Source organism: Schistocerca serialis, chromosome 6 (assembly GCF_023864345.2).
Source record: "Schistocerca serialis cubense isolate TAMUIC-IGC-003099 chromosome 6, iqSchSeri2.2, whole genome shotgun sequence".
Taxonomy (NCBI): domain Eukaryota; kingdom Metazoa; phylum Arthropoda; class Insecta; order Orthoptera; family Acrididae; genus Schistocerca; species Schistocerca serialis.
In genome coordinates, this window is record NC_064643.1 from 122,070,716 (window position 1) to 122,082,730 (window position 12,015).

Consider the following 12,015-nt stretch of genomic DNA (forward strand, 5'->3'; position numbering starts at 1 on the left):
TTGCTACAGTTACGAATGATAAGAGGAAATGCCAGTTATTGCACGAAATTATATAATTTAAATAGTCAAAACAGTAAGTGAATGATTAAGCAAATGATTGTGAAGAACAAAATTTAACTGATGGTTATATCACCGTCACGTGGAATGTTAAATTTTCAATATTGTAGAACAAAAGCAAACTGGTGCTTTTCATTTATTATAACGTTGTTCTGCCAAGAACCGACGGAAGATTCTGTTAACATGTTAAATTTTCACTTTGTATTTGTGGACAGTTCTGTGAGCAGAATCCGAAGGGATAAATGGTGCAACGATTTTCTCGGACTTCTTCTCTAGGCCACTCCATGCTCGAACAGTTCTTCTAAAACCGATACGCTATCCGAGAAACGGACCGAGGCGTACGCCGGAGTCGGCGACTGCCTCCCTGGTATTTGTTGCTGCGTAACCCTGGACAGGTCCTAGCGTGAAACAGACAGTATTTCAAAAGTGTACGAGCGCAGAAGGTTGAGCCAGGGATGCCAATTAACGTTCCGCTCCAGACCGTAACGTAATTACGTCATGTGTGCTGCGCATCGCCAGCTGACATCTTGCTTCTCCGGTACGAGAATAGGCGGATCGCTACGAGTTGTGCCGCGTGCCCTGTAGATGGAGTGGCCAGTGTCTACCTTCATGAGAAGCAGCGACTATTTTTGCACAGTACTGCCGTCTCCCACGCACGCCCGCTGTTACTGCGTCCGGGCGATCACGCGCCACGCGAAGAGCAACAGACACGTGGATGCGGTGACGACGCAAAAATTAGCCTGCAGCCGTTATCTGATGGGCGCGTGTAACTGGGTCAAATCGCCAAGACTGCTGGGCTTTGTGCCAAGAGACTAGCAGTTCAACAATCGCACCAAGGTCGCGACAGCGATAAGGGAATAGAAAAGTTCGCGCATGCGCTCTGTGCGCGCCGCGCACACTCTTCGCCGCTCCTTTGTCACACATTCCAGCGCGCGCACCAGTTGTCAAATATGACCAGAGGCGATAAGATCGCGCTGGCTGTTGAACAACCGTTCCGTGTTGGTGCAGTGTCTTCCGTTCGCGAAGAGGTCGCCGTTCTTCACCCAGCAGTGTGGGAAGCTCGAGTGAATGTTGGTGTGCGAGTGAAGCGTGATACGAGTCATTTGCTGGAGAATCGCGACTTGTTGTCAGATGAAGAAGGTAAGGAGGACGCTCAACAGTTAATGCAGCGCCACGGAAGACGGTAAAAAAAAATGGAGCATCTGCAACCACCGCTAAACGTAATGTGTTCGACAAATATAATTGCTTCTATGACAACAATCCTAATTTCTCTTACTTTGTCGGATGCAATGCCCTTGCATAAGCTCTAGAACGAAAGCACCCTCGGTAGTATCTGGTTTCTTGCTCTGTGGGTAGTTGGTCAAACATTATTACACGGAAAAAATCACATTCTTCGCTACTTCCTTAAGAATTATTTTTTTACACGTTTTAGGGTTCGAGCGTTTAACTCAGTGTCTAGCGTAACTGATAAAGATGCTGTACTTAATAGTTACAAAGACAAGCGACAAAGAACTGTCATCAACGAAGATAATTGTTATTAATAAATAGGCAAAATAATAGGTTCAGAATGATAGGACACAATTTGAGTCAGTTACACGCGCTCATCAGATAGATCAATGCAAGCAGTCGCATCCACAAGATAATTAGGAGTAGGCGTACGGAGCGATTACATATGAAACAACCACATAAACCTAACCGCAGCGAAGACAGATGCTAGGCTGAAATTCATTGGAAAAATGCTCAGGAAATGTAGTTTACTCACAGAGTAAGTGGATTGTTCGCTACTTGGAATTGCTTGTCAGTCTGCAATCCGCACTTGATGGGATTGGTAAAGGAAATCGAGAAGATCCAGCGAAGAGCAGCGTGTTTCATTACAGGCGCGTAGGCATTACAGAAATGTATGATGGTGTGGTTCACTGTTAAAGTTTCAAGAACGCACGTCCCTAAAACAGCCAACCAAGACGTTGCTTCCACGTACGTGTATCTCGCGAGAAGACAATGGAAATAAAATGAGAGAGATTTGAATTCACATGCAGGCTAACCTACAATCTTTCTTCCCACGAACAATTCGCGATGGTAACCGGAAAAGGGGAAGTGACAGTAGTAACCCAAAGTACCCTCCCTCACACACTGTAAGTTGGGTTGTGGAGTATAGATGCAGATGTAGAAGGTTGCAGGGTCATACTACTTAGAAAAAATAGGTAGATCAGTGGGCACTGGACTTGCAGAAACTGGAAACTCCAGTGAACAGTCTCCACTTTCTGGAAACCAGACGTAGTTTCGTAGTAGATGTAGAAATACTGCACTCTGGACAAAGTGGACAGAAGTGTCCCTGATTAAAATACTGGGAATCAACAGGCACCGCAGAAACCAGCCTGGTCAGCTGCCGAATGAGCGACACGACTTCAGTCACTTCTTCATACTGCTAAACCTAACTCATTACCCAATCCAGATTTGTTAAATCGGTTTGACAGTTACTTGTTACAGTTCCACAGTTTTGGATGTATTATTTTGTATGTTTAGTAGTAGCAATTAATTTCTGTGATGATTTTATTATGATTCTTTGACGATTTACTGTTTGTGTCATTATGCAAATCAACGTCATTGTCAGTTATCCTCTATAGTGGGTAATAACCGGAAACCTAGGTTGCAGTAATAAATAGTCAGCGAGGCAAGTCCCAAAGAAGTTTTTTCTTTTTTTCTTCACAGTATAAACGCGATCATTGCCGGAAATATATCTGTGTATACACGAATTAAGGAAAGTGTAATGAAGCAACAGTTGTTGAGATTTAAATTCTTCTCAGGTACTTTCACGGGCTGAATTGATGGTTCAGTATAGCGCTGCGCAACGAACCATTCAGTCCACGAGAACACCCTGGAAGATGTTTGTTACGTATTTGCCACGATAATTTCCGATTACAATCACTAACTAAGGCATCTGCGTGTCCTCTCTTCGGCAGAATTGGAATTGGGTTCCATTCTCTGTAATATGTTACATATGTGGAAACTGTTTGTCATTTACATGATCCAGAACGAAGTTCGACAAAGTTTACACAGCACTAAATGACAAACCGTGACTGGTGGTGTGAAAATTAAAAGTTATGCAAAAGTTATTCTGTGTCGAAATTTTGAACCAATTTAGTCACACCTAGCTATTTAACAGTAAATTGTTTGGTGACACATTATAAACGAAAAGTCTGGTAGCAGTACCAATCTTCGAACGTATGTTATCAATAATTAGCTTATCTAGAAGTACGCGTAAATCACATACCTATACTCAATTTGCGTCAAAATCCTTTACAATTTAATATAAAAATTATGTATCTTATTTAGATTCGTAAGTTGATATTTTTACTTCTATTGAAGTTAGATGCTGATAGTACTTCTTGCTCCACGCAATTTTCTGAAACATTCACAAAAATTCCAAGCCTCTGGTTTAAATAGTTCTTTCGTGCATTAAGGAAGTTAAAAAAATATCTATTTATTAGAAGCTGAGGCCCATCATTTGAAATCTAGTCCTGCGTTTCGTGCTTCATTTGTCAGATTTACCACATATTACAACGTAATTTACTACTGTTATACTGAGTATCCACTTATTCTTTCACCATTAAAATAGAAACGGCGTCTGATGAAGCTGAAACAAGCAGACAATATTTTCGACAGTGATTGGAGCTTCCACTCACAGTTTGTGTTTACCTATTGGTATGCCTGGATCAGAATAACAAAGTGGCTGGCAGCTATGTGTTGACAGGACAGCTGCCGTAGCAGCCACCAGTCACAGTCCAATCGTCTTGTGAATGTTGCAGTTCTTCTTATTTCCGTGCTTACTAAGAAAACTGGAGAGGAAGTCCGCCTCATGCAAGACACCTTCGTAAATGTTTCACCCAACAGTTTTTCTGCTATCTTCATTGGGCTTGACTATTTTCCTCCTGCAAAACTGTTATATGTTAACCTTAAAAAAAAAAAACTTCTGGTGCAAAATGTTTACAGTTGTAAAATGAACAATTATTGTCAAATGCTTTTGCATTGGATTGCATACAGTACATAGTTGACATGAATCGCTCAGTTGAGGAAAACACTACTTCAGATCCGCGCGCCACGTACCAAACAAACATGCCACGAAAGAAATGGACACTATACAGTCACAACAACAGGTAATGGCGGCAAAAATTCTGTGTTTCACAAGCAATCGTATAAAACGGATGTGTACGACAAAAACGAAAGAAATGAGCGTGTTATCGGCATAAAAATAAAAACACATCATAAAAAACTGTAACTAACAAGCCAAACAACATAATGTATAGTGATTCTCGGTCGGAAACGCATAATAAACGGAAAAAGTAAAGCAACGTTTTGCTGTTCACAAATGACAATCTGTAGACGGCGACGTTGACCTAAAGCTGCTAGCATAAATATCCAATACCTCCATGTGAGATATGTAAACAAATACATACATCCATTCATTTTATTTCCAAATGTACTATAAAAGTAGAAACTCTGGACATACCGTAAATAAACAACATAGAATGCCTCATCAGAGTGAATCTACCTAAACAGCTACAGCTGTGTGGTTTGCTACGTACCGAATTCACGAGATCTGCTGCTAACTTAGTTCCGCAGACACTGAATTCACAGCCCGCATCTCGTGGTCGTGCGGTAGCGTTCTCGCTTCCCACGCCCGGGTTCCCGGGTTCGATTCCCGGCGGGGTCAGGGATTTTCTCTGCCTCGTGATGGCTGGGTGTTGTGTGATGTCCTTAGGTTAGTTAGGTTTAAGTAGTTCTGAGTTCTAGGGGACTGATGACCTAAGATGTTAAGTCCCATAGTGCTCAGAGCCATTTGAACTGAATTCACAAGATCCGGTAGTAACGCATTTTAACTCGGTTGATGCAGGACTGTAATAGCCCATCATTTTTCTGTACACTGTCACAAATAGTTTCAGACTGACTGTCGTCTAAATTAAACTTTATGCACGGAGAAACAGCTCTGTACTGTATGCAAACCAATGTAAAAACATTTGACAATAATCGCTCATTTTACAAATGTAAATACTTTGTACCAAAAGTTTCTTTAAAGGTTAACATGTAAAAATTTTGCAGAAGGAAAATACACAAACTCACTGAAGATACTACAAAAAAGTGCTGAAATGTGTGCCGTGCAGAGTGAATGCACGGTTATATTCACCCTGGGCACTGATTACGCGGCTCCTCCCGCCGGAGGTTATGAGAGTCCTCCCTCCGGCATGTGTGTGTGTGTGTGTGTGTGTGTGTGTGTGTGTGTGTGTGTGTGTGTGTGTGTGTGTGTGTGTGTTTGTTCTCAGTATAAGTTTAAGTAGTGTGTAAGTCAGGGACCGATAACCCCAGCAGTTTGGTCCCTTAGGAATTCACACACGTGCTGAATCGTGTCTGGCTGGAAACAAAACTACAAAAGTGTCTTGCATAAGGCAGAATTCCTCTCCAGTCAGAGAACAAACCTCATCACACCGTCTGTTCTGCTCACTGTTGTCATATTGCCCCGCTCCTCCACGTACCATTTACCACATAGTATTGCCGGTGATTCTCCCAGCCAGTACCCCAATTATTGAGAGCCGTTTCCGTTGTTTCTCTGTGCAGAAGTTTAATTTAGACGACAGACAGTCTGAAACTATTTGTGACAGTGTACAGAAAAATGATGGGCTATTACGATCGTGCATGAACCGGGATAAAATACCTTAGAAGCGGATCTTGTGAATTCAGTATGTACGAAATTAAGTTGGCATCGGATCTCGTTAATTCGGTACGTAGCAAACCACACAGTTCTAGCTGTTTAGGTGGATTCAAGTACATCAGCGACGCGACAATACCGTGTACGGCACACGATTCCGTCGACGTGGTTGAAAGTGGTAATCGCGCAAACTCAGTTACTCTTCGCGCAGTGGCTGATGGAAGCGACCGAAATGCGTTTCCTATTTGCAGTCCCTCCCAACAGCCACCACGCCAGATATCAACTCAGCTAGTGATTAAAACAGTCGGAATTTTAAGAGCACTGTTGACACCCGCCCACTGTTGATACTCGCCCGACGCGTGACCTTGACAGCGGGAACTATGCTCTCGCCGGCACCCTGCCTTTGTGATCGCCACATTTAATGCAGCCGATATATTTTTCACACTTCGCACTGAGTTGTCGCCCAATATTTTATCATTATAAATAAGAATGACGAGAAACGTTTTGGATCAGTGCGCAGCTATCCTGTATTGTATTTCTCCAATCCAAAACAGGCCTACCTATTTTCCTCATTTTATCGAAATACCAAAGTTCGAAGGAAACTGTCATCAGTCTGGCTCAGGGAATGAATATAGAAAACCTCAACTACTGATTGAGACCGACAGGCCTTTTTGTTCAATCATTCTTTGAAACAGAATATTCATTGTGCTGCCGAATGAAAAGGAAGGTAAAAGAAAGTAAGTTTTACACTTAATAACATCTTCAGATTTATGTCAAAGTCGTGATCCATTTGTTTAAGTGAACTTTTTTCTGCAAGCCCTGCTTTTTATTTCTTGAATTGTCTTACTTGAGCAAGATGTATGAGACAGGCGAATGCCCTCAGACTTCAAGAAGAATATAATAATTCCAATCCCAATGAAAGCAGGTGTTGACAGATGTGAAAATTACCGAACTATCTGTTTAATAAGTCATAGCTGCAAAATACTAACGCGAATTCTTTACAGAGGAATGGAAAAACTGGTAGAAGCCGACCTCGGGGAACATCAGTTTGGATTCCGTAGAAATGTTGGAACACGAGAGGCAATACTGACCCTACGACTTATCTTAGAAGATAGATTAAGGAAAGGCAAACCTACGTTTCTAGCATTTGTAGACTTAGAGAAAGATTTTGACAATGTTGACTGGAATACTCTCTTTTTTAAATTCTAAAGGTGGCAGGGGCAAAATACAAAGAGCGAAAGGCTGTTCACAATATGTGCAGAAACCAGATGGCAGTTATGAGTCGAGGGACACGAAAGGGAAGCAGTGGTTGGGAAGGGAGTGAGACAGGGTTGTAGCCTCTCCCCGATGCTATTCAATCTGTATATTGAGCAAGCAGTAAAGGAAACAAAAGAAAAATTAGTAGTAGGTATTAAAATCCATGGAGAAGAAATAAAAACTTTGAGGTTTTGCCGATGACATTGTAATTCTGTCAGAGACAGCAAAGGACTTAGAAGAGCAGTTGAACGGAATGGACAGTGTCTTGAAACGAGGATATAAGATGAACATCAGCAAAAGCAAAACGACGATAATGGAATGTAGTCTAATTAAACCGGGTGATGCTGCGGGAATTAGATAAGGATATGAGACACTTAAAGTAGTAAATGAGTTGTGGTATTTGGGGAGCAAAATAACTCATGATGGTCGAAGAAGAGAGGATATAAAATGTAGATTGGCAATGGCAAGGAAAGCGTTTCTGAAGTAGAGAAATTTGTTAACATCGAGTATAGATTTAAGCGTCAGGAAGTCATTTCTGAAAGTATTTCTATTGAGTGTAGCCGTGTATGGAAGTAAAACGTGGACGATAAATAGTTTAGACAAGAAGAGAATAGAAGCTTTTGAAATGTGGTGCTACAGAAGAATGCTGAAGATTAGATGGGTAGATCACACAACTAATGAGAAGGTATTGAATGGAATTGGGGAGAAGAGGAATTTGTGGCACAACTTGACAAGAGGAAGAGACCGGTTGGTAGGACATGTTCTGAGGCATCAGGGGATCACAGATTTAGTAATGGAGGGCAGCGTGGAGGGTAAAAATCGTAGAGGGAGACCAAGAGATGAATACACTAAGCAGATTCAGAAGGATGTAGGCTGCAGTAGGTACTGGGAGATGAAGAAGCTTGCACAGGATAGAGTAGCATGGAGAGCTGCATCAAACCAGTCTCAGGACTGAAGACAGCAGCAACAACAACAACAAAACAACAAGTAACATACATATGATCTTGGTTAGCGGTGGTGGATGAATGTTAGTTACAGATATTTAAGTACAAATAAACTGTAAAGATTACTAGTATTCATGTATGTGTTAATTGTTTTATACTAACCGACATAGCGGCTTTGTGCGGGCTATTCATTTTGCCAATTTTCTATTCGAAACGAAAACAAGAAGTGACCTGTGTTTGTAGTGTAACATCCCGAACAGTTTCTGTATGCAGGGCGCGGCTGCTCCGCAATTTTGTAAACGTCTTTGAGGCAAAGCCTCTTCATAGCTCTATAGACGATTTTTGTTTCCGCCTACAGCCGTTTTGCACTTGGCAGTTGAAAGCTGACAAAAGCGCTACCACCTGTCAGGGATTTCCTTAACTTGACTCGACTGTAGGAGTGCCTTAGTAGTAAAGAGTAAACATACCAAAACTTCATGCATGATGTCGCATTTTTTCACGCATCTCAACCTTTATAATGTCATCTCTTTTGAACTATATATCGTATGATGACACATTTCTGGTGCTCCAAACGCACATTCTCAGAAATTTCTTTCTCTAATTAAGGCCTGTGTTCCATAGTAGTAGACTTCTCTCGGTCAAGGATGCACTTTTTGCCAGTGCGTATCTGCTTTTTATGCCCTGTTTGCTTCATTCATCTGGGTTATTTTGCTGACTAGGTGGCAGATTTCCCTAACTTCGTCTGCTTCGTGACCATCAGTCCTGAGGTTAAGTTTCTTGCTGTTCTCATTCTGCTACTTCTCATTACTTTCGTCGCTCTTCGATTTATTCTCAATGCATTGCACTCATTACACTGTTCATTCCATTCAGCGGATCATGTAACTCTTCACTTTCACTCAAGATAGCAATGTCATCAGCGAATTGTATTATTGATATCAATTCACCTTGAATTTTAATTCCACTCCTGAACCTTGCTTTTATTTCCGTCATTCCTTCTCCGGTGTATAGATTGCACAGTAGAGACGAAAGACTTCATCCCTGTTTTACACCCTTTTTAATTAGAGCACTTCGTTCTTAGTCTTCCACTCGTATTGTTTCGTCTTGGCTCTTGTACATGTTGCATATTACCCGTCTCTCCCAATAGGTTACCCCTACTTTCTTCAGAATTTAGAACAGCTTCTTGAACCATTTTACATTGTCGAACGCATTTTCCGGGTTTTGTCCAAGATTTGTCGAAATACTATGAATGTGTCTTGATTTTCTTTAGTCTTGCTTCAATTATCAGCCGCAACGCCAGAGCTGCCTCTCTCACCTCTCTGCCTTTCGTGAAGCCATACTGATCTTCACCAACACATTTTCGATTTTCTTTTCCATTCCTCTGTATACTAATTAACTAACCTCAAACAAGCGGTGAGCCCTTCTCTTGGTGTGATGGTATTTCTTCAGCGTATATTCCGCGTTTTTAGGTGAACTCCCAACTTATTCCTCTTTCGTTTCTCCCTACTTTGGCCTCCGTTATTTCAATTAATTTTTAATGTTCTGTGTCTTTCCATTAGCCCAATATTGTTTCATTCTTTTTTATCTTACTTTCCTTTCTTCTTCAGAGATGTGGATTGTTCGTTTGGTTTTCATTTTGACGTGGGACCTTCCTTTCTTGTCTATGTTTATCTTTTTTGCAGTTTTATCCTTAAGCACATTTTCTGTGATTTGTAGTTCTCTAAAATCCTCCGTATCCTTAAATTTGGTTGGGTTCTTTGTTGCGGGAGTAGTCAATTTTTTTATTGGTCTATTTGGATTCATTCTGAGGATGTCTATAAAAATCAATTCTTCTTTTCTTCGTTGTGTCAGTTTTTTGGTAGTTTGGTAAAGGGTTGAATTTTTTATGTGAATTAGTTTGTTGTTGTGGAATCTGGGCCAAGGATTTTTCTTAATATTCTTTCTTTGATCTCCAACCTTTCAACTTGTCGATCGTAGGTGATTGTCAATGTTTCGTCTGCATACAGGGCTTCCGGCTTGATTACTGTATTGTAATTTCTTATTTTTGCCTTCCATGACAGGGACACTCTGTTAATGTTTTTATTTGTGAGTTGAAACGTTAGTTCAACTTTACTACTTTTAGACTCCATTGTCTTTTCCTCGAGGGCTTTCCAGCTGATCCATTCTCCAGGGTATTTGAATTTTTTGACGACTTCAGTGATTTATTGTCGCACTTAAAGACGTTTTCGTGGATTTTTCATGCTTGTCATTATCTTGGTCTTTTCAAAGAAGATTTTGAGACCTATTTTTTCAGCTTGTCTTTGTATTTCGAGGTTCTGTTTTGACTTATTCCCAGGTCTCGGCTGGTAGGGCCATATGAGCAAAGGCTAGACAGTTGACTTTGATGCCGTTTTTTATTGTTCCTATGGATCTTTGCGTTCCACTGACTACTTTTTCCAGGGCGCAGTGAAATAGCAGTAGAGTCCATTTCCTTTTGTACGCCAATTTTTATCTAATAAGGTCGGAGACTTTTCCCATTAATTTGACTTTGGAGTATGTTTTGTAAGGATTTCTCTGATTAAGTTAGTGGTTTTCTTGTCTAGGTTGAATTCTTTTAGCATAGAGATGAGGGATTCCCGGTCTGTGAGTTGTATGCTTCCCAAAAGTCAGTGAAAGGGCTTATATATGATTTTGCTCTTGATTTTTGGTACGCCATGAGGTTTTTGAGGTGTAGGATTTGTTCTGAGCAGCATCCTAAGACCCGCTTGGTATTCTCCATGTTGATGGTCTACCATGGGTTCTGCCCTGTTCAGTAAGACTTTGGAGAATATCTTTTATGTTATGTTCAAGAGTGAGTTCCCTCTGCAGTTGGTGGGATCTGTTTTGGACTCTTTCTTACGGAGTGGGTAGATGAGAGAAGTCTTTCAGTCAGCTGGGATTCTTTGATTTGTCCAGATTTCTACAAAGATGTTTCGAAACGAGTCTATGGCATTTTTGTTGACACTTCTTCAAAGTTCAGTTCTGATTTGGTTTTCTCCCGAGGCCTCACTGTTTTTGAGATTTGAAATGACTTCCTGTAGTTACTCAGTGGAGGGTGGGTTAGGGTTGGTTGTTGTTGAGGTTTTAAAATCCAGTTTTCACTATGGGTTCTTCACAGTTGAGACTGTTTCTGAAATATTCTGCCAGAAGGGTCGGTGGACTATATTTGATTATTTTTTGTTTAAAAGTCTTGTAAAAGTTTGATCTTTCCTGGGTCATATTTTCTTCTTTTGGGCTTGTTGGTCCCGTTTTTCCTTTTTGGGATGATTCTGAGTTTTATTTTAGAAAGTTAATGATCAAAATCTAGGTTGGCTCCTGCGTGCTTCGACATTTTGTATTTCATTATGGAACTTTAGTCTGATTGCCACGTGATCAAATTGGAATTCATCTAGGTGTGGGTTTGGCGAGACTCACGTTTCCGAGGTAGCTTTTCAAAGGTTGTGGATTTAAGGAGCTTGTTGAGTGTTTGGGCCTACCGTTGTGGCCGAGCGGTCTGGAACCGCGCGACCGCTACTGTCGCAGGTTCGAATCCTGCCTCAGGCATGGATATGTGTGATGTCCTTAGGTTAGTTAAGTTTAAGTAGTTCTCAGTCTAGGGGACTGATAGCCTCAGATGTTAAGTCCATAGTGCTTAGAGCCATTTGTTGTGTGTTTGGCATAATTCTATCAGTCTGATGTCATTTTGGTTAGTCCTGTAATGTGCTGGGTAGTTTCCAACATTTTTTTTGTTTCTTCTCCTCTCCTATCTGGAAATTGAAGTTCCCAAGAAGTAGGACATAGTGTTTTCTCTGGGATTTTTTCACATTATCGGGTTTGTCCCAAAATCGTTCCACGTTTTCTTTGTCCTTTCTATTGTCTTCATTTGTGGGAACATGTGCATTTACGATGGTGTACATTTCGTTAGCAGATGTGCAGGGTCTTTCGGACTTAATTCTAAATTGGTAATGGAGTCTAAAATATTTTTGACTATTATAAACGTGTCTTTTTCATAACGTTTTGCCTACCTTTCCTTTGTATATTCTGAAGCCTCCAGAATCAAAC

At 41.0% G+C, this 12,015-nt stretch overlaps 1 protein-coding gene across 3 annotated transcripts in view; it reads left to right on the top strand.

Annotated features, from left to right (window-relative positions):
• Positions 1–1,037: 1,037 nt before the first annotated feature.
• LOC126485161 (RB1-inducible coiled-coil protein 1) overlaps positions 1,038–12,015 on the top strand; it is a 318,562-nt gene continuing 307,584 nt past the window's right edge. Inside the window, exon 1 of one of the 3 annotated variants that reach the window (XM_050108835.1) lies at positions 1,038–1,197. The gene's annotated coding sequence lies outside the window, so the exon portion shown is untranslated. The remainder of the gene's footprint in view (positions 1,198–12,015) is intronic. The other 2 variants (XM_050108833.1, XM_050108836.1) reach the window with 2 other exon arrangements.